General features: G+C 51.9%; 1 long non-coding RNA gene across 1 annotated transcript; it reads right to left on the bottom strand.

Annotated features, from left to right (window-relative positions):
• Nucleotides 1-1,325: 1,325 nt before the first annotated feature.
• LOC310920260 lies at nucleotides 1,326-9,139 on the bottom strand. Its single transcript, XR_014591959.1, has 5 exons — nucleotides 9,067-9,139; nucleotides 7,235-7,298; nucleotides 4,842-4,916; nucleotides 2,731-2,842; nucleotides 1,326-1,843 (listed from the first exon to the last, which is right to left on the bottom strand). It is a non-coding gene; the product is annotated as an uncharacterized lncRNA (long non-coding RNA).
• Between the last annotated feature and the right edge of the window lie 14,257 nt (nucleotides 9,140-23,396).

The following is a 23,396-nucleotide window of genomic DNA, read 5'->3' on the forward strand; positions in this document are numbered from 1 at the left end:
TGAGCCTCAGAATGAAAATTCCCTGGAGCCTGCACCCAGATCACTCTGCAGCACAGCTCTCTGGCTCTCTGGCCCTTGTAAAAATCCATTAATAAAATTTACGAATAAGTGTATTTTATAAATCTCCTACAGACCGTGGGGACATCTGAGGTGACACTGGGTCAGAACCCCTGGGAGCCGTGGATGGGGGCAAACCCAGGGCTGGGGGCAAACCCAGGGGTGGGGCAAACCCAGGGCTGGGGGCAAACCCAGGGGTGGGGCAAACCCAGGGGTGGGGCAAACCCAGGGGTGGGGCAAACCCAGGGCTGGGGGCAAACCCAGGAGTGTGGACAAACCCGGGGATGGGGGCAAACCCAGGGCTGGGGGCAAACTCAGCATCCTCCCTGGGACAGGCACTGCCCCACTCCAGTCCCTTCCACCTCCCTCTGCTCCTGCCTGGGTTCTGCTCTTGTCCCATCTGCCAGGACACAAAAACACCTTTGATCCTCCTGTGGTGCCTGGAGCTTTGTGGGGTTTGAGGCTGTCAGGGACCTGTCCTGGTGTCACACAGGGGCCTGTCCTGGTGTCACACAGGGACCTGTCCTGGTGTCACACAGATCTGTCCTGGTGTCACACATGGTCTGTCCTGGTGTCACACAGGGACCTGTCCTGGTGTCACACAGGGTCCTGTCCTGGTGTCACACAGGGACCTGTCCTGGTGTCACACAGATCTGTCCTGGTGTCACACAGGGTCCTGTCCTGGTGTCACACAGGGATCTGTCCCGGTGTCACACAGGGTCTGTCCTGGTGTCACACGGGACCTGTCCTGGTGTCACACAGGGTCCTGTCCTGGTGTCACACAGGGATCTGTCCTGGTGTCACACAGGACCTGTCCTGGTGTCACACAGATCTGTCCTGGTGTCACACAGGGACCTGCCCTGGTGTCACACAGGACCTGTCCCGGTGTCACACAGGGTCCTGCCCTCTCCCGGGGCCGAGGGACAAGAGGCAGAACATCCCAGGGCCAGCCCGAGGAGCCGGGGGCTGCTGAGAGCCCACAAGCCCCCCGGATCTGCTGGGGAAGCCCCCTGGAGTTTCCATCAGGAGCTCTGAGAGCAGGGACGGAGCAAATCTGAGGCAGGATGGAAATGCACAACTGATTGGATCGACTTCAACAAACCAACACTTCTTTTTTTTTCATCCCCCCCCTCTTCCCACTCCTGTTCCTCCCACCTCCAGCAGCTCCTCTCCGGGCGCTGCTCATCTCCCTTTGTGCCCCTCTCACCGCACTCTCCTCTCTAAACAGGTGCAGTCGCCACTCAATAGACTTTAATTACCACTTCAAGGGCTCTCACCGGGGTCTGCGGGAGGGTGGAGATGAATTTTCCCGAGGATTGTGCGTGTGCCTGGGTTCTCTTCAGTCAGACGGTGATATTGCTGCCAGCCGGGATCCTGAGAGACAGAGATCCGCGCTTCTCTTCTCTCTGTTCGTGTTAACAAAAAGGAAAACTGCTGCTGAAGGGAAAAAAAAAAACAACCCAGCCATTACCTGGATTAATTAGCAGGACAGCAAATGGGGCTGGAGAAAAAACATTACAGAGAATTTACAGCCCGGGAGTCTCAGCTGGGCTCCCAAACTATCATTCCTTGCAAATCAGGAGTGGAGAGAGCTCAGCATCTCGGAAGATTTCTGTGCTCTAAAAATACGAGTTGTTTTTAACCACTTTACCTTTTTTTTTCCTTTTTTTTTTTTTTTTTTTGCTCCGTGCTCTTCCCATCACGGCTCAGTGGAGGGATGTGCAGTTCATGTGTCCTGCTGGGGCCCTGGGGAATCCTCCCGGGTCCATCCCCGGCTCCGGCACCGCTCGCCTGTGATGGGGGAATTATTCCCAGTGTTTAACTAGTAACATAACATTATTTTTATTATTAAGATCCTCTTCAGAAGGCACTCCTGGAGAATGGAGAGGAGCTTATTGCCCGTCGGAGTTGTTTGCCCAGGGTGTGAGTGCACACGCTTGTGGGGATGCACAAAACAGGAATTTGGGTATTTGTGCTCCTCTGTGCTGATTAATGCAAAGAAGAGCTGGGAGTAGAACAGGATCTTTTGGGACAAGGGAGATTTCCAAACATTTAAAAAATAATTTCTTTCGCTCAACATTAACATTTCTAATTTTTTTCTTTTTCATAAAAATGAAATGTAGGAAGGGAGATTTTTACAGCAAATTAAGCAACGCTTTGTTCCGCCGCAATTAAGTTTGTTTTCCTAAACAAGAAATCCAGCAAACTGGGGAAACAGTGCAGCCAAATGTGCTTTTGCAGATGTGTTTTCCATGAAACGTTTTGCTTCAAAACAGCTGGGGATGTGCAACATCTGAGCCTCTGCCTGGCTGCTGCCCTGGGCTGGTGCAGCAGAGTCCGAGTGGGCTCTGCTCTCCCAACCCACCCGGGCTGGGCTCATCCCCTGGGCCAGACAGAGCTCTGGGGAGGCTCCGGGCTCCTCTCAGCCCCAGGAATTATCCTGAGCAAAGAGACTCTGGCTCAGCTTCCCCCTGCAGTCCTGGGTCACATCCCTTGTGTCCCTGCAGATCCCTCTGCCCCCAACCTTGGGAATGGGACAGGGATGAGGAGGGAAAGGGAAAGGGAAAGGAAAGGGAAAGGAAAGGGAAAGGGAAAGGGAAAGGGAAAGGGAAAGGGAAAGGGAAAGGGAAAGGGAAAGGGAAAGGGAAAGGGAAAGGAAAGGAAAGGTTGGACTCACTCCATGGCTCTGTGCAATCCTCTGGAGAAAGAGCAGAGTGACCACCACACACATCAGCCCTGGGAATGTTCTGGTCCCCTTTCCTCAGGCTCGGGATGGAGCTGTGCCCTGATGAGTGGGGAAATAGAGGACACAGGGCCTGAGATGGGGAAAGGAAGTCACAGGTTCCCACACACATTTCTCAGGTTCTCTCATTCTTTCAGCTTCTATGATTTAAAATCCTTCTGCCCTCATCACCTCTTCCTCCCATCCTTCTCTTCCTTGTGCATTTTGATTCCCAGGCCCATCCACCAGATGTTTTCCTGCCATTTCTGCAGGACTGGGATGAACATTGATCACAGCCATCTCAAGCCCATCTCTCCTTTTTCCCGAAGAGCCGATGAAAATGTCACCCATGAGATAATCATCATGTTGCTTACATCCCTTAATTGCTCTCAAAGTACACGTCGAGGCTTCAGAGCCTCTCTGAAAGGCAGGTTCTGGCCTTTGGCACATTATTGACAGGCTGTTGATAGGCCCTTTTGTTGAGGAGCAATTTTGTCCTTTTTCCTGTACAATTTTTTGGTTTTTTTAAAGATAGCCCTTTCAGAGAGAGTAGATTTTTTAAAATAGAGCTGAGCTTTGAATGAAGAGGCATCAGAGTTATTCCTGAGGAGTGGTGGCACACGTGGGAGAGGAGAGCTACCAGCACACTTTGTGCAGGACTCTGGGCAGAAAATAAAACTGAGATGACAAATGGCTTCAGCCTCGTTGCTTTTTACTCCTTCCCCTCTCAGACCTGATAATTAAATGTTTATTTGCAGTGTTTTACTAAAGCATTGGATGTCTCGTGTGTTCTGGTGGATTGTTCCATGGTAAACAGGAGGAAGTCAACACTTCAGCTCTGCACTGACTCAGTTGTATCTAGTAATGATAATTTTTAGGGGGTTTTTAATACCTGCTGGTAAAAGTGGGCTGAGATTTCCTCATCACAACTCCTGTCCTGGTCTCAGAGGCTTTGTGGGTCTGGGGCAGGGACACAGGCAGAGCCTCCAGCAGCCTGTGGCTGTGCCTGAGCAATTCCCACCTCAGCTGCTGATTCCCAGAGGACACACAGCCTTTAAAATCACCTCTTTAATGAAGATTTATTTCAATGTGCCCCTGCTGTGAGCCAGGGTCCCTCTGGGGGCCTCTCAAGGTGACCCCACCTCAGCCTGTGGCACAGCCCAGCTCCAACACAACCCCGGGCTCTTTGCCACTCAACCCCAACCCTGAGAGAAATTAAATCCTTTCCTTTCTGAAACCATGTCCCTTGCAGTGATTTTGCCCCTAACGAGCCCTGGCTGGGCTGCAGCGCTCTGGAGCCACTGGTGTGCACGTTAACGAGGAGGTGTCTCCGTGTGAGGTGTGGAGATGCTGCCCCTGTAATGGGATCCTGTTCAGCATCCCAAGGCCTGCATTAGGCTGTGCCTGTAGGAGCCCTGGGATGTTCCACAGAGACTGTCTGCAGGTAATCATCTCTCCTGGCTGTCCCTAACCGAGTGCTCAGCTCGCAGCTATTCCAGGAACTGCTGCAGATGTGATAAAGTTTAGCCCCTGAATCATTCACCAGTAACAAGGTGGGGAAAGTGCCCGTTGATTCGGGGTGAGAAGGGAAAAGGCAAAGGGCTGTGGTATCCAGGGAAACCTCCATCTCACTGGGGTTTGGGTCCTGAACCCTGTGAGGGACTGGGAGCCCTGGAATTTCAAATGTTCAAATCATGAGCGATACTCAAAAACCATCATCTGCCCCAAATTTATCTTTGAGTCCCTCTTGATTCAAATGATGCATCCCAGTGCTTCCCATCCCAGAGACCAATTTCATACATCACATCCATTTAAATGCACATTGTACAACAGGTATAGATATACACACACACGCATTTAAATTCACACACATTTAAAATTTGTGTGTTACACGAAATGAGCCCATTCTTTACAAATTCCAGAAAAGGGGTTCTCCCAAACCCATTCCCCCACTGACAGACCAGCAGAAAAGGATGTAACACTTCCCCACTAGAAAAATACACCAGCTCGTTTATTTTTGAAAGTTGTGAACTCATTATCTGGCACTTAATGTTCCACCCACCTGTGCAGCCCCTGGTGAGGCCACATAAAACCTGCCCAGAGCTCCGAGCCCACCTTCGTCAGCACAGGGTGAGAACTGCTGAGATAAAATGTTCTCTGAATTAGGTGGGGAGGATTAGGAAGGTGATAAAAGCTAAGCCAGGAGAAAATCAGACGATAAATAGGTCTGGTGAGATAGATGGATAATCTTCCTCCCGGGCCAAACCTGACAGGATAATCACCTTTTTCTGTTCTCTGGTTCCATTTGCTCTCAGCTCACCAGAGCTTTACAGATATCACTGAATTTGGTTTTCTGGTGCCCTGGAAATGGGGATCACAAGATCTGCCTTCAAGGACAAGGGATCATTTAGGAATGGCTTCAGGTTTCAGATTAGAATGGCACAAACCATCTCTGAGCAGATTTAACAACCCATTGGAGCAACCGAAATCTCTTTAAACATCCCCAGCTCTTCCCCAGCTGGGAGAGGGTTTGTCTGAGCTGCCCTTTGCTCTCCCCACTCCTGAGAAATTCCCACTGCTCCTGATCCAGGCAAGGGCCCAGCCTGCAGAGCTCTGCCCTGTGCTGGAGCCTTTGCCCTCCAGCTGGAGCCTCCTTGGCTGAGGGGAGGAACTCAGCAAAGTTTTCCATCTCTTCGTGGCATCGATCTCCCCACCAACATTCGACCGGCAACGCGGAGCAACGGAATATTTGATCAGCCAGAATTACAGACCACAACATTAATAATTTCGCCAGCTGAACCTGAAAAAGGTTTGCACTTGTTCTCCCTGGGAACGGTGCAATTTTCTCCTTTCTAAGAGAAACTTCGCTCTAATGGCAGGGTGGCATTGTCATCCCACGGGAGCAGGTTCTGACTATTTGCCTCTGATTTTGGGGGGGTTTGAATCCATGCAATTTTCACCTGGGCTGGAATCTTGTAGGTGGACTGTTCATCGTGGCTCTGGCTTTTCAAAAGAAGTCAGCAATTTTGGACACCTTATATTTGTGTTAGAGACACTCTGAAAGGGGCAGATTACAAGAGGCAGGTGCTTAGAAGGCCCTGAAAATCAGGATTAATTGGAATATGTCGTGCTGGGCACCTGAAAACACTAAAATGCTTTGGAAAAACCACAGGGGAGGGAGTTGTGTTCCTGAACATGACTTGGGAAGAATGTACAGCCTTAAGTAACACAGGATGAAGAGAAGATCTTTGCATAACATTATGGAAACATCCTTTAATCCTCAGTGCAGCCAAGTGCTTGACTTTGGTTTGATTCCTCAGGGAGTTCAGGGCTGAAGTTTGTGGAAGTGCATTTGTATTCTCCTGAAGTGGGGCCTGAGACTGTGTAACCTACTGTAGGTTTATGAAAAAAATCTGAGTCTCCAAATTAAAATAAATCCAAAGGCAAAGTTCTCTCCTAGAGGACACGCAGGGTTTGCTGCCTTGGGGCAGGTCCCTGTGTTCACCTGCAGAGCACAGACTGGGCCATGACAGATCTTTCCTTTGGCCTTCCTAAACCCCTGAGCCACAGTCAGAATCTTTAAGTGCTGAACACACATGGAACAAAATTTCCATGTCCCGAGGAGCTTAAAGGTCCCTTCCAACCCAAACCATTCTGTGACTCTGATTTGGGCAAGCACAAAACCCAAACCCTTTGGAGACTTTTCTGAGCTCTCAGTGTGGCCCTGAACATGGAACAAAATTTCCATGTCCCAAAGAGCTTTAAGATCCTTTCCAACCCCAACCCATTCTGTGACTCCATGAATTGGGCGAGCACAAAACCCAAACCCTTTGGAGACTTTTCTGAGCTCTCCCTGTGGCCTGAGCCCTGCAGGAGCAGGGCAGGTCCTGTGTCCCCAGTGCCCGTGCAGGGCCCGGGGGAGCCCCTGGTACAGCCCAGGGCAGTGTTGGAGAGGAGCTGAACCCTCTGCAGGTGCCCGGGGCACAACAAATCCCTGCCAAAAGCACAACAACCTCGCCCCTGTTTACCCAGGCTCAAGAGCTGTCGCAGATCTTGCGTCTGAAATCCACTCTCTTGTTGTTTTTCCCTGCTGAGATTCCCAAGCACCTCCCAGTCTCCCAGCTACTACCAGATGCCACGATTGCAGTGGAGTGGCAGCGACACACAGACAAATATTTGTGCAAGGCACACAGAGCCAGGAGCCTGGAACATTGTCTGGGTGCTGGGAGGGGGAGAGGAGGATCCTGCCTTGGACAGGCTTTATTTCTACTGAATTTTAAACAATAAAAAACCTGCATGTCTGGGTGGTGTTTATTTTTTTCTAGCAAAAGTTCAAATATTTCCTTCCAGTGGAAGGGTGATGTGGGACCCTCCTGCCAGATTGATTTCCAGTTTACTCGTTTTGGAGAATACTTAAAGAGTCAGGGATTAAACTGAATTAAGTTTAGACCTTACCCTGAGTCCTCTGTTCTTCAGAGACCTCTGGGTTGGAGCCATCTATGAGATCTACAGAAAATTGCTAGTAAAAAAAATAAAATAAAATAAAATAAAAAAGTGACAAAATATGCCCTGAACAAATGGAAATGAAACTTTGATTAATCAAGACTGCACAATACAAAATTTGGTTAGCTTTGAGGATATGATATCATCTGTCCTACTATTCTTTATATCAAATCTGAAATCTGATTAGGCAATTTCCCAGAATGAGGAGATAAACCCATAAAAGCAGGAACAGGTATTTGCTGCAATATCATTTTCTGGCTTCTTCTGCATGGCTTTGTGGGGCAGGAGGTGAAGAATATGGGGGTTTTTTTCTCTTATTTTACAGCTGAACTTGGAGGGGAAAAGCCTGATATTGGTGTTGGCAGAGACAAGGCACTGCCCAGACTGAACCTCAGAGTCCAGGAGGGATCAGAGTCACCGTGGGACAGAAGTGATGGGAGATGTTAAAAGATTTACAGAGAGATAACAAAGATCCCTTCCCACTCCAGCTCCATAGGGAAACCTCACTTTGTCCAATGTCTATAAAATATTCCTAAAGGCTCTGTGCATATTCAAGGCCTGAAGGGAAATAACTTTCTTTTCAAGTGGTTCTCTTTTTTTTTTCTTTTTTTTTCTTTTTTTTCCCAAAAAATATTTAATTCTGAAATAACAAATAAGAGTTTCCTTAAAATGGAGAACAGCTTGTTTCCTTTTCCTCTCAGAGACCAACATCACTCAGGAAAAATACAAGTGTAATTTAAAAATACAAAGACAGGAGATGAGGACTGGACTAAATCGCCTCTGTTCAGCAAAGTGTTTAAAGACACATTTGGCAGAGCTGGGGGAGAATTTCCATGAACAGGGATTCACTCAGGGAATATCCCAGCTTCCAAAAATGGAGATTAAAAACATGCAGCAAATCACTTCAGCTGGCAATAGCCTTGTGAAATGCTTCATTTCCAGAGTGCTCAAACACTTGTACATTTTATCTTTTTTAAAAATATATATTAGATCCTTGGTTTAATAATCTAAAGAGAAAAAAAAATGTTTTATCTCATCTTAAGCCAGAGATAAGTACTTTGTTGTTTTAATTTTATCAAAATTATAACCAAATCCCAACCACTTTGATAATTTGATCACACTCAATTTTTAATTTTTTTTTTCTGTAGAGGGGAGGATTTTGGGGAAAAAAATCCACTCTGATTTAACCTTTGAGCACTTGAACATAACACAACCTGTCAATGGACCCAGAACGTGCCAGGCAGGTTTGGAGCAGCCAGACAGAATCAGCCACAGACAAAAATTAATTACAAATAACTGTTCATGGAGCATCACCCCCAACAGTACCGTGGGGAAATGTCCTGTTCCTCCTGCACCCCGGGGGATTTTAACAGCAACTTTACACACACAACTCCCAGCCAGGCACGTCTCCTGACAGGAGCGTTGGGTTTCCCAGCACAAAGCTTTGCTGCTGAGCAGGCGGGAGGTGCGGGTCACATTCGGATCAGTGTGACCATCCCGTGATTCCCGAATGTTTTTATTCCCTGCCCTTCCCGGGGCTGCGGGGGGTCTTACCTGAGGCTGGCGGGGATCTTTGGAAAAGGCAACCACCCCAATGTCCCTCCCCAGCCCATCCAGCCCTGGCTCAGGCAGACCCCGAGCCCCTCCCGGTGCTGTGGGACCCCCGGTGTCGGTGCGGGGCCGGGCTGGACCGGGACCGTGTCCTGCCCCGGGATCCGTGTCCTGCCCCGGGTCCTGCGGGCCGGTCACCGGGCTGGGCCACTCCCCGCTCCCCCTGGACTCACCCCGGCCCTGGAGAACCGTCCAGCGCCGCCTCGGTGCCTCCGGGTGGTGGTGATGTCCCGGGAGAGTCCCGGGGCCGGTTCCCGGTGCCCGTTCCCGGTGCCCGTTCCCGTGTCCCGGCCCCGCTCCGGCCCCGCCGGGCGCTGTCCGTGGTGCTGATCCCGGCCGGGCTCTCCCAGGGCCGGGGCAGAGCGGCCCCTTCCCCGAGCGCCCCCCGCCCCGCCGGGCACAGCGGGACCGGCCCCACACCTGCGGGGCTCACCTGTCCCGGGCTCACCTGTCCCGGGCTCACCTGGGCGGCGGAGGGCCCGGGGAAGCTGCCCGGCCTCAGCCCCGCGGTTTTTATGGCCCGGGCGGGGGGCGGCGGGCGGAGCGGCCGGGCGGGGACTCGGCGCCTCGGCCAACGGCGGCGGCGGCTCGGGGCGGCTGCGGCAGCGGCACAATTACATCATCACACCGTTACACCGCCCGCCCGCCCCGCTGTGACAGCCCCGCCGCGCCCGGCGCCGGGAGAGCACCGCAACAGGTCCGGCCGGGGAGCGGCCAGCCCGGGGACGGGGCAGAGCCGGGGGAGAGCGCTCAGAGCTGGCCCTGCAGGGGGAACAGGGGGGACAGGGGGACAGCCCCCCGGGACAGCCCGCGGGGACAGCGGGGCCTTGGCTTGGCTTGGCTTGGCTTGGTGGGTCACTCGCTCTGGAGTCCCCAAACGCCACCAGCCCGTTCTCTCCATCCCCCCTCGGCCTGGGGGTTTGTACCCTCTGGTTTCCCACTCCAATGGACAGCCACGCTCAGCCCTTCCCATCCTGTTTTTGGGGCTGCACAAACCCCAACTCTCCATTTCTTCCCAGACACACCGAACGGAAAGACAGCCCAGATCCGAGTACTGGGATCCCTTTGGACTCTCCTGTCCCCAGAGCAAGGAGGTCAGACAGTTGTTCCCTCAACTGTGCCAAGGAGCACTGAGCACTGAGAACAAATTTATTTCCTGACCCTCATCTCCAGAAACACTCGTGCTCCTGGGTTTGATGGGGTGGCAGCAGGGAGGGGTTTGAGTTGCACCTCTAGGATGGAAAATACACAAGTTGCAGACACCAATTTTTCAAGATTGGTGCCCCAAGTTATCCTAGATGGTCAGTCTGTCGAGTAAAGCTTTGTCTTATGGTATATCGTGTGCATAGGATACCAAAGAATATATCATATATCGTGTGATACCAAAGAAATTATACCAAAGGAAAAATAATAATTGGTGGCAACATTAATTAAATAGAAATCAAAATGGTCCGGAGTGGAAGGCTTGGTCTGGGTAATACTTGAGACCTCTGGGTAATACTTGAGACCCACGTTCAGGTCTGATTTGGGAAATTTCTGCTACAAATGGATCCCTGTGGGTAAATATGGGGCTCTTAAGACCTGTAAGTAAGAGCAGATGACACGGAGGAGCCCATTTTCGAGTGGCCCTGGATGCTATTCAAATTACAGAGCAATTACAATAAAGCCAGGTGCTCTGTTTCCAACTCTTTTTGTTTGTTTGTTTTCCCCCCCTGCCGTGGATCAGGGGCCAAATCCTTTTCCTGGCTCACACCAGCCCAGGCCCTGCCCAGCCACAGTTGTTTTTCCTGAGCTAAAAGCTGGTTTGGGGCAGGATGTGCCTGTGTGTGACACAAACCAGTGAACAGCCTGCCAGGCTCAAACCCTGCTGGCAGGACCTGGTGACCTTGCCATGAATTATCACAGCACAAAGGATGTGAGATTGGTGTTGGGTTGAGAGAAGATGTTACAGCCTCGCTGGTGCCTGACCTTGGACGTGACTCTGTGAGAGATTTTCCTTCAGGAGACAAATCTGGGAGCCCATTGTCCTCACTTTGTCCAGGCAAAGCAGAAATTTGGGGGAAATATGAAAAGAATGAGAGCTGAAGCTGAAAACACCTCATGGAAAATGCTGAGGGGTTCTCAAGTCCTTGGATACCCAATTCCCTTGGAAGATCCTACTGGAAAGGAAACCCAGAGTGAGGGAACAGCCCCAGTTCTCCCAGGCTGGCTCCAGTCCTCTGTCTCCACAAAGAACTGCCATTTTGGAGCCATTCACAAGGGATGAGAAGTGCACAGGCACTGCCTGATCTCCTGAGGGCTGCAGCCTCTTCTTTTAGGGCTGTTGGGCAGGACTTTGGACTCAAGTCCTTTCCCTGCATTCTAACTGGTGATGCTGGGCAGCAAATTCAGTTGAGGCTTCAGAAATATGATTTTCAAAGGGATCCAAGCGATGAACAGAAGCTTTAACCGTCCAGCCCAAAGCGCCTCAAGCCTGATCTACTTATTCCAAAGATTCATTTGAAATGTTGGGTTTGTTTTGAGTAGAGAGCTGGGAATTCTCTGTGTACAGGGTGGATTCATCCTCTCTGGTTTTTCCACCTGGGGAGACTCCTCTGCCTCACTCATTTGCATTCAAGATTTGTTTTGGTGGAAGACAGGATCGGACAAAATTTTTTTTTTTCACGGGGAAAGTCTGGGATGAACTTAGAATCCACGACAAGAAAGGTCAGCGTTTGATTTAATTATTTTGAGTTGTTTTCCAGCCCGTCCCCGGAGCAGCCCTCGCGGCTCAGTAATTAGCAGCGCAGCGGAGGGGGGAGCGCGCTGGACTTTGGCCCCATCTGACCTGATTCATACAACATTTCTGATTAATGCACCTGGTCACATGGCAGCTGTCAGCGACTTGTTGCTGGGCATCCAGAGGTTTCCAAGGGAACCGCTCCCTCTCCTGCCGATGCTCCTCAACAAGTGCGGGAGAGGCGCGGTTTGGTCCCCGGGGCCTGACGCAAGCCGGACGGGAGACGGGAGCAAAGGTGTGCGGAGAACACCCGAAATAGAAAACACTCAGGTGGAATTTGGTGATGATTCCAGCGGAGAGGCTCGGGCAGAGCCCTGCGGTGTGTGCTTGGCTCCCCGAGCCGTGAGCTGCCTTGGGCTCAGCCCTCTGGATGCTGCACGCCCACCCTGGCCCACGCACCCCACACACGCCTGTCTGAGCAAAACCACATCACAAAGTGAGCAACAGCTCCAGACCAGAGAATTCTGCACAGAGGAGATCGAGGACACATTTGAGACCCCTTTCCTGAGGTGTGTTTAAAGTCTCTTACAATGACAGAGGCCTCGAAGGAAGCTTTGCACCCTGCACGCACAGATCCAGCCTACCTGGATCCTTTGCAGGCTGGCACAGAACTCCCACGTAGACCAGTCTCCTCTGCCTCCCCCAAACCCCCTTCCCTGCACATGCGGCTGGAGTTCTGCCCACAGACAGGCGTGGCAGCCTCCACGAGCAGCAGCTCCTCGCACCTCCCTCCACAGTCGGCGCTGCCTGCAGAGAGCTGGCTCTGAGCACGGCACAGCCCTGGTGTCATTCCTGCCTCAATCGCTGCCTGCCATCCCTGCCTGCAATCCCTGTCACCCCTGCCTGCAATCCCTGCCTGCAATCCCTGCCTGCAATCCCTGCCTGCAATCCCTGCCTGCAGTCCCTGTCTACAATCCCTGCCTGTCACCCCTGCCTGCCATCTCTGTCTGTCACCCTTGCCTGTCACCCCTGCCTCAATCCCTGCCTGCAATCTCTGCCTGCAATCCCTGCTTTTTGCACACAGACCAGAGAACCACACGCAAGTTTAAGTTGGAAAAGACCTCTAACATCACTGAGTCCAAGTGTTAACTCAGTACTGCTAAGTCTGCCTACAAACCTTCCAGTGCAAAGGGAAACTGAGGCACGGGCAGTCTCTGCAAGGCTCTCTGCAGTGCAGAGGACTCAGAACCACAGCTTTGAGCACAGCAGGAGGAGGCTGCAGGACAGGGAATCACAGAATGGTTTGGACTGGAAGGGACCTTTGAGATCACCCAGTTCCATCCCCTGCCATGGGCAGGGATACCTTCCACTGAACCATTTACATGATGGGAAGGGGAAGATTCAGAGTCTGGCTCCTCTACCTGCTAACTTAGTTATACATCAGAACGTTTCACGCAGGAGGTGTATCCGACTGAGGAGAAATGTTATTTGGACTAAGACCAAAGGACTTGCAAGAGGAGTGTCCTGGGCTTGGTTTGGGTAATGCAAATTTTCATTCCAGCAGCTGGAGGCACGATCAGAACTGCCCGTGAGACTGTACAAGTTCAGGATGCAGCAGGAAAGTTCCACTCCAGGAAGGGCAGAGAGAAGGCTACAAATGAACAGCAGCTCGTTAGAGTCGAGGTCTGGGCAGGCTCAGACACCCCGGCGTGGGGCTGAGCTCTCCCTCCACGCTCAGGTTACGCCTGCGAAAGGACAAGGGGGTGTTTGTGCGGAATAACCCACTTTTAATGAGGCGTCTGCCAAAGGCGCAATCAGGGAGCGCGGAGTCGCTCCCGCCTCGGGGGAGTGGGGATGTCTCTCCTGCCTTGATCCCGGCGCTGGATTGAACCTGTGCTTGACCTGGTGACATTGAGACCATCACGAGCATAATGAGGAGGAAGAGGTCGCTCCGAGGCTGGTGCCTGTCCTTGGTGGGGTTTGTGCTCACAGCTCCCGCAAGAGACTCTCGCCTGCTGCAGCGCTTGAAAGGAGAATATTGTAAAAAAATAAAGCCCAATGCAAACAGAGTAAACAAGGAGCTTGAGAACTGGATCTGTCAGGGACTAGGGCAGCTTGTGAAGAGAGGTTAAGGGAAAAAAATTAAATAAATAAAAACAAGCTGAAGACCAAACAAGAGCACTGGAGGCAATATTTCCATGAGCGTTAAAAGTAGAACCTGTGCTCCATTTTCAGAAGTGCTTTTAACACACAGAAGTCATAATCACATGCCCTTCCAATAAAATCTGGGATTCTGGTTCCCTCAGGTATTTTGGATGCTGCTTCTCACAACGCGAGGAGTCGGTGCCCCAGTGAAATTACCAGCCCAGTTTAAAACAAACAAAAAGAATTGCTTCTTCACACAGCACATAATTAAATTTTGGAGCTCGTTTGCCACAGGATATCTTGTAGCCTGAAAATATAAATAGGTTCAAAAGGTTTTAGACAAGATTATGGAGGTTTGGTCTCTCAGTGATGATTAAACTTAATAGTTTGGATGCAGCATCCAAGCAGACCCCACAGATTGCTGGAAGCTACAAAACCACAGGTAGGAGAAGCCTTATTCTTTACACGCCCTTGTGACCTGTCCTGAGCATCTTCCTCTGGTCACATCCAGGGCCAGCACAGGGGGATAAGGACGTGTCTCCTGTGGGGCAGTGGGACCATGTTTATGGTCCTCCCTGCACCCCACTCCAACTCAAACACCAAAGCCTTGTTTTGGATGAAAATGATGAAAAATAAACCCCTTGTGAGGCGCTGCAGCACGTGTGCTCTGCTAGAGAGCAGTCTTATTCATTAAGGGAATGGTCTTGTGTGCATTTGGGCCTGTTATCAGTAACACTCCAAAGGGAAATGGACTACTTAAACCTATTATATCACTGCTTTATTCACCGTGTGCTGCCATTTACCTCCTACATGACGCTGGGCTCTAATAGCACCAGTTCTGAGAAACCCTGCACATTAGCCACAAGCAGCTCATTAATCCACTGTTTTCATTCTTGCAAAAAAAAAAAAAAATGGGCTCCAACCACATGAGAGCTCGGATGCCGAGTGCTCAGCCAGAACCAAACCAGCTCTGTTGTGCCAGCAGGGCTGAGGGAGCCCCAAACAGAACAGCACTTCCAGCTGACGGGGCACAAAGGGGGATCCTCGGGCTTGGAGGAACAAGGGCTGTGCAACCAGAGAATGGGACAAAGCTGTCAGCCAGCAGCTGCTGCAGGGAGACTTGGAAAATCCAGTTCCTGGAGGCTCCAAGTCAGGTTGGTGTGGTCTTCACCAGGATCAATGCAGCTCCAGCCCAGGATATTATCCCAGAGAGAAGGAAAAAAATGAAAGGCATGTCTTGAACCCCAGCACAGGGAGTCCATGAGCAGGCTGGGGACTGGCAGAATTAATTCCGAGCAGGTACAATGAGCTCTTCCTCGAGAGCCCTTGAGGAAATTGAAAGGCCCCATGTGCCAGCCCGAGGCACAGCCCGGGGAGTCCTTTGGCCGCTCGGCGAACACGCAGCGGTTGTGGCACAAAGCAGCTGCCACATCTGTTCCATCAGGGACAAGAGCCCTGTAAGGGCCCGGCCTTTCTCTCCCGCCGAGGAGCTAAGCTGCTCCATCTCCTGGCTGCTGCATTCCCTGACCCGGCTCCTCTCCATCCCAGGGCAGAGCTGCGTGCGTGTCTCCAAACAGGATTATTGAAATCTCCAAGGCTAACAGACGAACCCTTTAGCTGGAAGATGGACAGGAGCTCACACGAAAACAACTGCTCGTCCACGTGGAGTTATAGAACATCTGTGTTCACCAACGAGGCACAAACCAGGAACAAGGGGCAATATTTTGTCATGAATGAGACTTCAGGAACATGAGCTCTGTTCTTCTGGTCACTTTTTTCCTGTCTTATTTCTCCTGCCAGCTCTGTCCCTGTCACAGAGTTCTCCCAAAGTCATCAGGGTGCACAGAATGTAGAATACCCTGCCTTGGAAGGGCTCCACATGGATCATCAAGTCCAATTCCTGAAAGTGTTGCTTTATTTGAGCTGGCTTAGTGAAAAATGTAAGCAGGGAAATCAGGCTTAGAGGTGTCAGTTGAGTTTGTTTCTGCTCTGGGGTGAGGACACGAGTGAAATGGGAGGCCAGGGGCTGCTGGTGGTGGCAGAATTCCTGCCTGGCTGGGCTCTTGGTCCTGCTCAGGAGAACTGACAGCCCCACCATGCACACTGCCCAGGGAGACTGAGGGAGATAAAATCCCCTTTGCCAAAAGGAAATGCGATTCCAGGCTCCCGCTCCAATGTGTCTGTGCAGAGCAGCTCTCAATGAGCAGGGAGCTGAGAGCACTTACAGAGGCATTCAGCCTCACACAAAACATCCTCCTGGGGGAGAACGAGGGGGATGGAGCGAGGCCGGGCAGACTCCTCTCACCGAGCTCAGCTCCACTGAAATCAATACATGATTAGCCAGTGACTCCAGTGCTTAATATTCCACCTCTGGACAGTGCCACGTTTGTGTTGAACAAGGAAGATTTAGGCCAGACACGGGGTAGTGATAGGGGTAATATATCCTGCAACAATCACTTCACCCAGTGCACGACCTCCAGAGCTCTGAGCAGTCAGACACAGAGCTCTGACACAGGCCCCAGCTCCAGCTGCCTCTGCCCCTCTTTCCTCTCCAGCTGAAGCTGCCCCAGCACGACAAACAGGCTGCAAACCCCTCTCCCCCTCTCCTCCTGCATCTCCCTGCCCCACCTGAGGCCCCGTTCTCTCTCGTGATGCTCCTAATGGCACTAAGTGGCTGCGAGCAGAAAGTTTCCAGTCCCCGGCTCGGGGCTGATGAGCGCGGAGCTGCCGGCGGCACTATCCCGGCTGGAACCTCTGCGGACGGGAACCCTCGGGGGAGGGATAGAGCGCTGCTCCGTGCCCTGGGCTCAGCGAGCACCATTAGAGAGCACCGACTGCCTAACCTGGCAACCTGAGAGAGCAGGACCTCGCTGCTCTGGCTGCTGCTGGGCCCGAGGCCTCTGGAAAATACGGATGGATGATTTCCTCCAGTCCTTGGCACAGAGTTGCAGCAGCAGAACCCAGAGAATGTTCTTCTGGTCCTTCTCCTCTCCAGAGAAGAAGAAGTGAAGTTGTTTTATCAGGCATAGTGCACCAATCTTGGCTGGTGCTGCTCAAGGATTTTTGTGCATGACAAATGCTGTCGGGAGACACTTCCCTGCATCGCTGGTGGATGGAGAGTTTTTGTGTCCTGAGGGGGGAAAAGGGGCAGCTGCCAAGTGCTGCTCCATCTCTCCAACGCTGGGCAGTGACACAGATCAGGGCTGCCCGATCTTGCTCTCGGGTTACACTCCTGCACCTCAGAGCTCCTGGCTGTTCCTGGAAATCTGGGCTGAAACAGCAGGCCTGGGTTGCCCCGCGATCACCTTGGGGATGGGAGGGGAAAGTAAACAAGATTCTGCTCAGTACTGCAGAGACCAACTGCTCCAGCGTTGCCTGGCAGATGGGGCCCAAGAGGGAGACCATCTGTTTCTGAGTGAAGCCCTAAACTTCCTGTGAGATCCCGGGCTGGAGAGATCCAGCAGAGTTCAGTGGGTGCAGAGGCACAGGGGAGCAGCCCTGGCCTGGAGGGCTCTTTCAGTCCTTGGTGGGCAACTTCCAGAGCTGTGCCAGGGCTTGGACCTTCAGTCTGTGGGCTGTTGGATTCCTGAGCGTTCCTATTCCCTATATTCATTTTTTTTTTCTCTCTCTCTCTCCACATCTCCACCCTCTTTTCCTCTTGGCAGTGCTCCCCGTGTTCGTGCAGTGCTGTGGAACAGCCTGTGCTCCCTGTTGCAGAGCCGGGTGTGCGGCTCACAGCTGTCACAGCCCTGCCCACCCCACTGTCCCTGTCCCACAGGCCCCACCTGGCTGTGCCAAGGCCACCTGCCCAGTCCCTGCCTGCTGACACCTCACCTGGCTCCTGCAGCACGTCTCGGTGATGCCAGCAGGGATTAAAAGGAGGCACAATTGGGGAGGTTGGAGAATTGCTGTTAGACCTCAGGGCCATGGCTGGCATCTCAGAGAGAAGAGGATGGTATCCAAAGAAAGCTGGAGAAGGAAAGAGCAATTTGCTGACAGTCAGCATGCCGGGCAAGCTGGGAGCATCTTGCACTAAAGCGATAATAACACCTCCAACAGCAGGGTGGTCCTTTCCCCCTGGCCCCGTGCTGGGCTCTCTCATTTCTCCCCCTCTGCAGCCAGGGAATCTGCGGCTCTGGGATGGCCCAGGTCACCCAGCCAGGCTGCAGCTGGAGAGGGGAGAGCTGCCGCAGCCTCTTGGCTCTCCTTCTGCCCCAGCTCCATCCTCCTTGGGCTGGGGAGTGGGAAGGCACTGGAGCTCTTCGCTTAATTAGAAGTAACAGCTGAAGCACTTGAGAAACAAAAGCTCCTTTCTTTCTCTGCCCCACTTTTACTTGGGAGCCAGGGGTGGGGAGCAAATTGCTTGGAAGCCAGAAAGCGCCCTGGATCTTGTCACCATGGCTGCACAGGCACAGCCTCCTGTTATCTCCAGAGGAACAAAACCCTCCTCCCACCCTCCCCTGTCTCAGCTGGAGCTGATAAAAGGAGAAGAAATAAACAAAACAAATAATAGTAATAATAAGAATAGAAAAATACCCCAGCCCAAACCAGCAAATAAATATTCAAGGAATGAACCAATCTTCTGCAGAACACATTATTTTCTGCAGTGGATTTTGGGTTGTTGGAGAGCTGAAGGACTCCAATGAGCATTTCAGGTTATAGAGGCCGTTTCAGGAATGCTGGGATTTACACAGTCACAGCTCAGGAGCATCCCAGATGATGCCATTGCTGGAGAATAACAATCTCTACCTATATACACATAATTGTATCATGCTGATTTATTTATATATGAGGATGTGTGCACTAATAGCATGATCAGATATAACTTCTATGTCCTCTTGTTTGGAGCCCACAGTGATCACACCCCTAAGCTGCCAACAAGAGCTGGACTCCTGCCTCTTCTCCCTCTGGGTCACTCTGCAGGGACAGAGCAGTGTCCAAACATTCCTGGAGCTCTGGCAGCCCTGGGGCTGTGACCATTCCCTGGGGAGCCTGGGCAGTGCCCCAGGACCCTCTGGGGAAGAATCTGTTCCTAATATTCCACCTAACCCTCCCCTGAGAGACAACACATTTCTGTGCTGCCACAGTTAAACTGCTTTTGGTACCTGGGCACCTCCACTGCAGTGTGGGCTTTAGAAGGTAAATCATAATGCAAATCAAAGTGGGCTGTTGCTGTTTTTGTTGTGTTCTCACAACTGAACAGCTAAAAATACACCAAATAGTAGAGCTGCAAAGCAGCGAAAACTAGCAGCCATATATGTGTATTTTGAGAGAAATTAGGGCTATTATGGTTGCTCCAGACGGGCTTCCTAACAGGAACTGGGTGGATAATTTCACTGGGTGCTTCATGCATCAGAGCTCTGACCATCTGCTGAAGGGAACATACCTTTTAACAACATGTCTCATTCTGGCTCCGTGCCTTCGGGGCCACCTCCCTACAACAGGCACTATTTCAGTGCTTAATTACACTCCCTGTTAAAAAAGGACAACTTATTTTTAGTGCCTTGTCTTTCCAATATCAGCTGGTGGCCACCGAATATTCCGCTGCCTGTGTGTGCCTGTGGGGAGCAGTGTGTGTTCAATCAGCCTGGGAATTATCTAGGCCATTGTAGCTGTAGGGAATTATGATGGCCCAGAGTAGTTTTCTAAGCTATCTTGTATTTAAAAAAAAAAAAAAAAAAATTATTCATGTGTGAACAAACAAATGAAGGGGAATAGGAACAACTGATACCTCAGCTTAACCTACTTTCCTCCTTTTGGCACTGGCTGGCACATTCTGTGCTTTGGCTCACCTACTTTTTTACAACTACTAGTAGAAATGATAACACTTGCAATTTAAGCATGAAAATTATGACTTTGTAATACAATGAAGATTTTTCTTAAGTACTGTTTTTTGTTTACGGCTTTTTCTGGCAAAGAATAATATCAACCGTCCTTCCAAAAAAGACTTAATTAAGTGGCTGATTATGTCTTTCCACTTTTAAACACCCACAATTTTCCCCCACTGGTTTTTGGCCCAACTGTAGCAAAGTGGCACCTGTTTAAAAGTCCAATCTGGAACACAAAATATCATTCATTTATTCCTGGGAGACTTGAAAGGGTGGACTCTTATTTTTAAACTTACCTGCCCCTCCTTTGCATATGGATTTACCTGGATAAATTCATTTAGACCACAACAACAGCTTGCTGTAAAGATCAGGCTCTTGCTGATGGCTCTGAGCACGCTGCTCTCGTGTCCTCCCATGGCCAGATAAACATGAACATCTGCATTGCCACTGTAAAAACAGCAATAAAGGATAATAATGGAACTGAGGGGAGAACTGGGACCAGGCTCCAGTGCTCACATCCTCCTGGAAAACCCTCCCCAGCACCTCTCTCTGAAGGCAGACACTTGGGTGGCTTTGAGAACCTGAGTTGGGGGATTATTTTGAGGGAGTTGCTGATATTTCCCCAAACACACCCATCCCTAAAGAGCCCAGTGTAGGATTTCACACCACACCAGGTGTTCAGGCCAGGCATGGACCATTTGGGGAACTTATGAGGGGAAAGAAATTGGGCAATGCTGGGGATTGCAGCTCAGGTCATGGAATCACAGAATACTCTGAGCTGGAAGGGCCCCCCAAGGATCATCAGTCCAACCCCAGGCCCTGCACAGAACACCCCGAGGATCAGGAAGGTCCCCCTGAACCTCCTTTTCTCCAGGCTGAGCCCCCTCAGCTCCCTCAGCTGCTCCAGACCCTTCCCCAGCTCTGTTCCCTTCCCTGGACACACTCCAGCCCCTCAACATCCATGTCCTGAGGGGTCCAAAACTTGTCACCCTTTGTCTCCCAAGCAGCCAAAGCCCAGTTTCCCAGGGGCACGCGGCTGTGGTGTGGCAGAGCCCCTTCCTGCCCCGGCAGTGAGTGACCTCCGTGTCCCCTGCTGCCCACGCCGGCCCTTCTGTGCCTCAGCATCCCGTGCTGGTGGAGTGTCTGCCCCTCCACTGTCCCCACACACACACACACCCCGCGATGTCCCAGCGCCCACCGACTCCCGGCATCTGTGCCGCTCTCTTGGCCTCTCTTCCTTTATGCTGCTCCCCTCCACCGTCGTGTGACAGCTATTGTGTGGTCCCCGCCGCACAAAAGCCAAGCCTGACCTAATTTAAATCAGCGCTATTGAAGCCGTTCTTGTTTTATCTTCCCGGCACAAGGGCTGCGCTCCCCATTTTTTATTTTATTTTTTTTCTTCAGAGGCAGAAGAAATGAATGGCTAATTGGGGGGGGGTATTGTGCCGCGGCGGCGTTGTCTCCCGGCCCTGATTGTCGGCTCTCCTGCTCCGCCGTGCTTCCAGCTCCCCTCTTGGAGCGGGCTCTGGGAGCGGAGGGAGGAAAGGGGCTCGATGGGACTGTGCAGCCAGCGCAGCGTGTCGGGGAAACAAAGCCGAGCATGGCCGCTGGTGAGAGCTGCGGGACGGCTCCTCGCTCAGAAAGGGCAGACGCTGGTGATAATACAGGAGAACATCCAGCCTTCACGTCCGAATTGTCATTTCCCTGCCACGGGCCTTTCCCGTGCTCTGGGGACCGTCCGCGGGGAGAGGGTGAGGCACAGGGGCTCCCACACCCAGCAGAGCCACACGGGTGGGGAGTGGGACAGGACAGGGGCTGGGAGGGAGAACGCCGCGGGGTCTGTGTCCTGCGGGCAAAGTTTGGGCCGTCCCTGACAATGGGAAAAGCCAGAACATCCCCGGGAGCCATTCCGGCCAGCGGGAACCAGCGGGAAGAGGGGCTTTGTCTGCGGCCCCAAAGCCAGGAGTGCTGCCAGGAGAACCCAGAGCTCAGGACTCGGTGTGTCCCAGAGCTCCCAGCTCTGCCAGGAGCATCCAAACCCAGGACTCGGGGTGTCCCAGAGCTCCCAGGGCTGCCAGGAGCACCCAGAGCTCAGCACTCGGTGTGTCCTGGGGCTCCCGGCGCTGCCAGAACCAGGATCCGGGTGGATTTGCCAGTTCACACCCCCAAGCACGACGTCTTTCATGGAATTCCTGCCTCTGCCTCCCGCAGGTACCTTCCAAATCTTCCTCCCTGGCGCTGTCTGTTCTGCGGCTCCTCTCTCCACCCATGGCCAGGCTGAAAGAGGGCTGCAAGAGAAAACAAAACCCAAAGTGTTTGAATCTTGAGCCATGGGTTGCTCACAGATCTGCTTCCCCCTGCCCCAGGGAGGGGACCTTGCCCCAGGTATTGATCAGCTCTGCCCCAGCACACTCAGCTGGTGCTCGGGGCAAAGGTTTCTGCCAGCTGCAGGCAGAAAGGATTTCAGTCCAGGATGTTTAACAACAACACGGGGCAAACAAGTCCCAAGACATCGGGTTTGTCACGGACTGGGATGTAACATTATAATCCTTATCATAAATCAGATCAGAATAAAGCACTGGCAAGCCCTGAAGTTAAAGGACAACCTCTTCTCTACCCCTTTTGGTCCCAAATCAAAAGATCAGCTACAAAATAGTAAAATGAAAAGTAGGTTTTATTAAGACCAAGCGTTGTTAAAAGTGAGGTTCTCTTTGCTTTCATTTGGGTTTATGATTCATCTCTCCCTTCTAAGCTTTTCTCTGCAGCCAGCAGAGCATAAAATACACTTCAACAAAGAAAACAAAACAGGAAAAACATAATTCTCATGTTACCACCTGATTCCAAGGGCTGAGCTTTTACCAAAAAAGAGAAGGATTGCCATGAAGTAAATTATTAACATTGCAGTAGGGTAAGAGGACCAAACTGAGAACTGTCTGGGCCTGGGGAGGCCCTGGGGTGGAATTCCCAGAGCAGCTGTGGCTGCCCCGGATCCCTGGCAGTGCCCAGGGCCAGGCTGGACAGGATTTGGAGCACCTGGGACAGTGGAAGGGGGTGGAATGAGATGAGATTTAAACTCTTTCCAATTCAAACCAGTCTGGCATTTTGTAAATCTGTGATTGTCAACAGGCCTGTCTTTGGGGGCCGCTCCTCTTCCAGCTGCTCCTCTCCTTTGGTCCAGGCGGGTTCTGTCCCTCCGGGGAGCTCCGTTCCCTCTCACCACTATTCTACCGACATCTGGTGGCAGCTGCCTTGGGGAAAAGAGAAATTTCTTCAGCAGCGGCCTGCGCCCCCTCAGCGGGAACCTCCCCGTGGGGCCGTGTGGCCTCTGAGGGGACCCCGAAACACCGCCCGGGACACGCACCTCAGCCGCCTCCTGAGACCAGCGGGTCCCTGGGAACTCCAATTAGTCACGAATGATAATCACTGGGAGTCCTGCGCGGCGCTTTTAGGGGTTTGCGGGAGGTTTATTTTGAAGTTGCCGTGAGGGAGAGTCGCGTCCCCTCAGCCGCCAGAGCGGGAACATGGGCCAGCACCCGGCCAAGCCTCTCATGGCGGGTTTCCGTAGTGTAGCGGTTATCACGTTCGCCTCACACGCGAAAGGTCCCCGGTTCGATCCCGGGCGGAAACACCTGTTTTTCTTTCTCTCGTTGTGGTCTATTTCTTTGGTTTTGTTTTTGTTTTTGGAGGAGCTTCAGTATTTTGGGGTGGTGTTTTGTTTTGTTTTAATTTGGAGTTATTTATTTTTTTCCCGCCGTCTCCGCGAGTTGGGAAGAGAAGTAACCGGCACCATTGGCGCCCCATCGCTGAGCGG

The sequence above is a fragment of the Zosterops lateralis genome, assembly GCF_965231275.1.
Source record: "Zosterops lateralis genome assembly, chromosome: 29".
NCBI lineage: Eukaryota > Metazoa > Chordata > Aves > Passeriformes > Zosteropidae > Zosterops > Zosterops lateralis.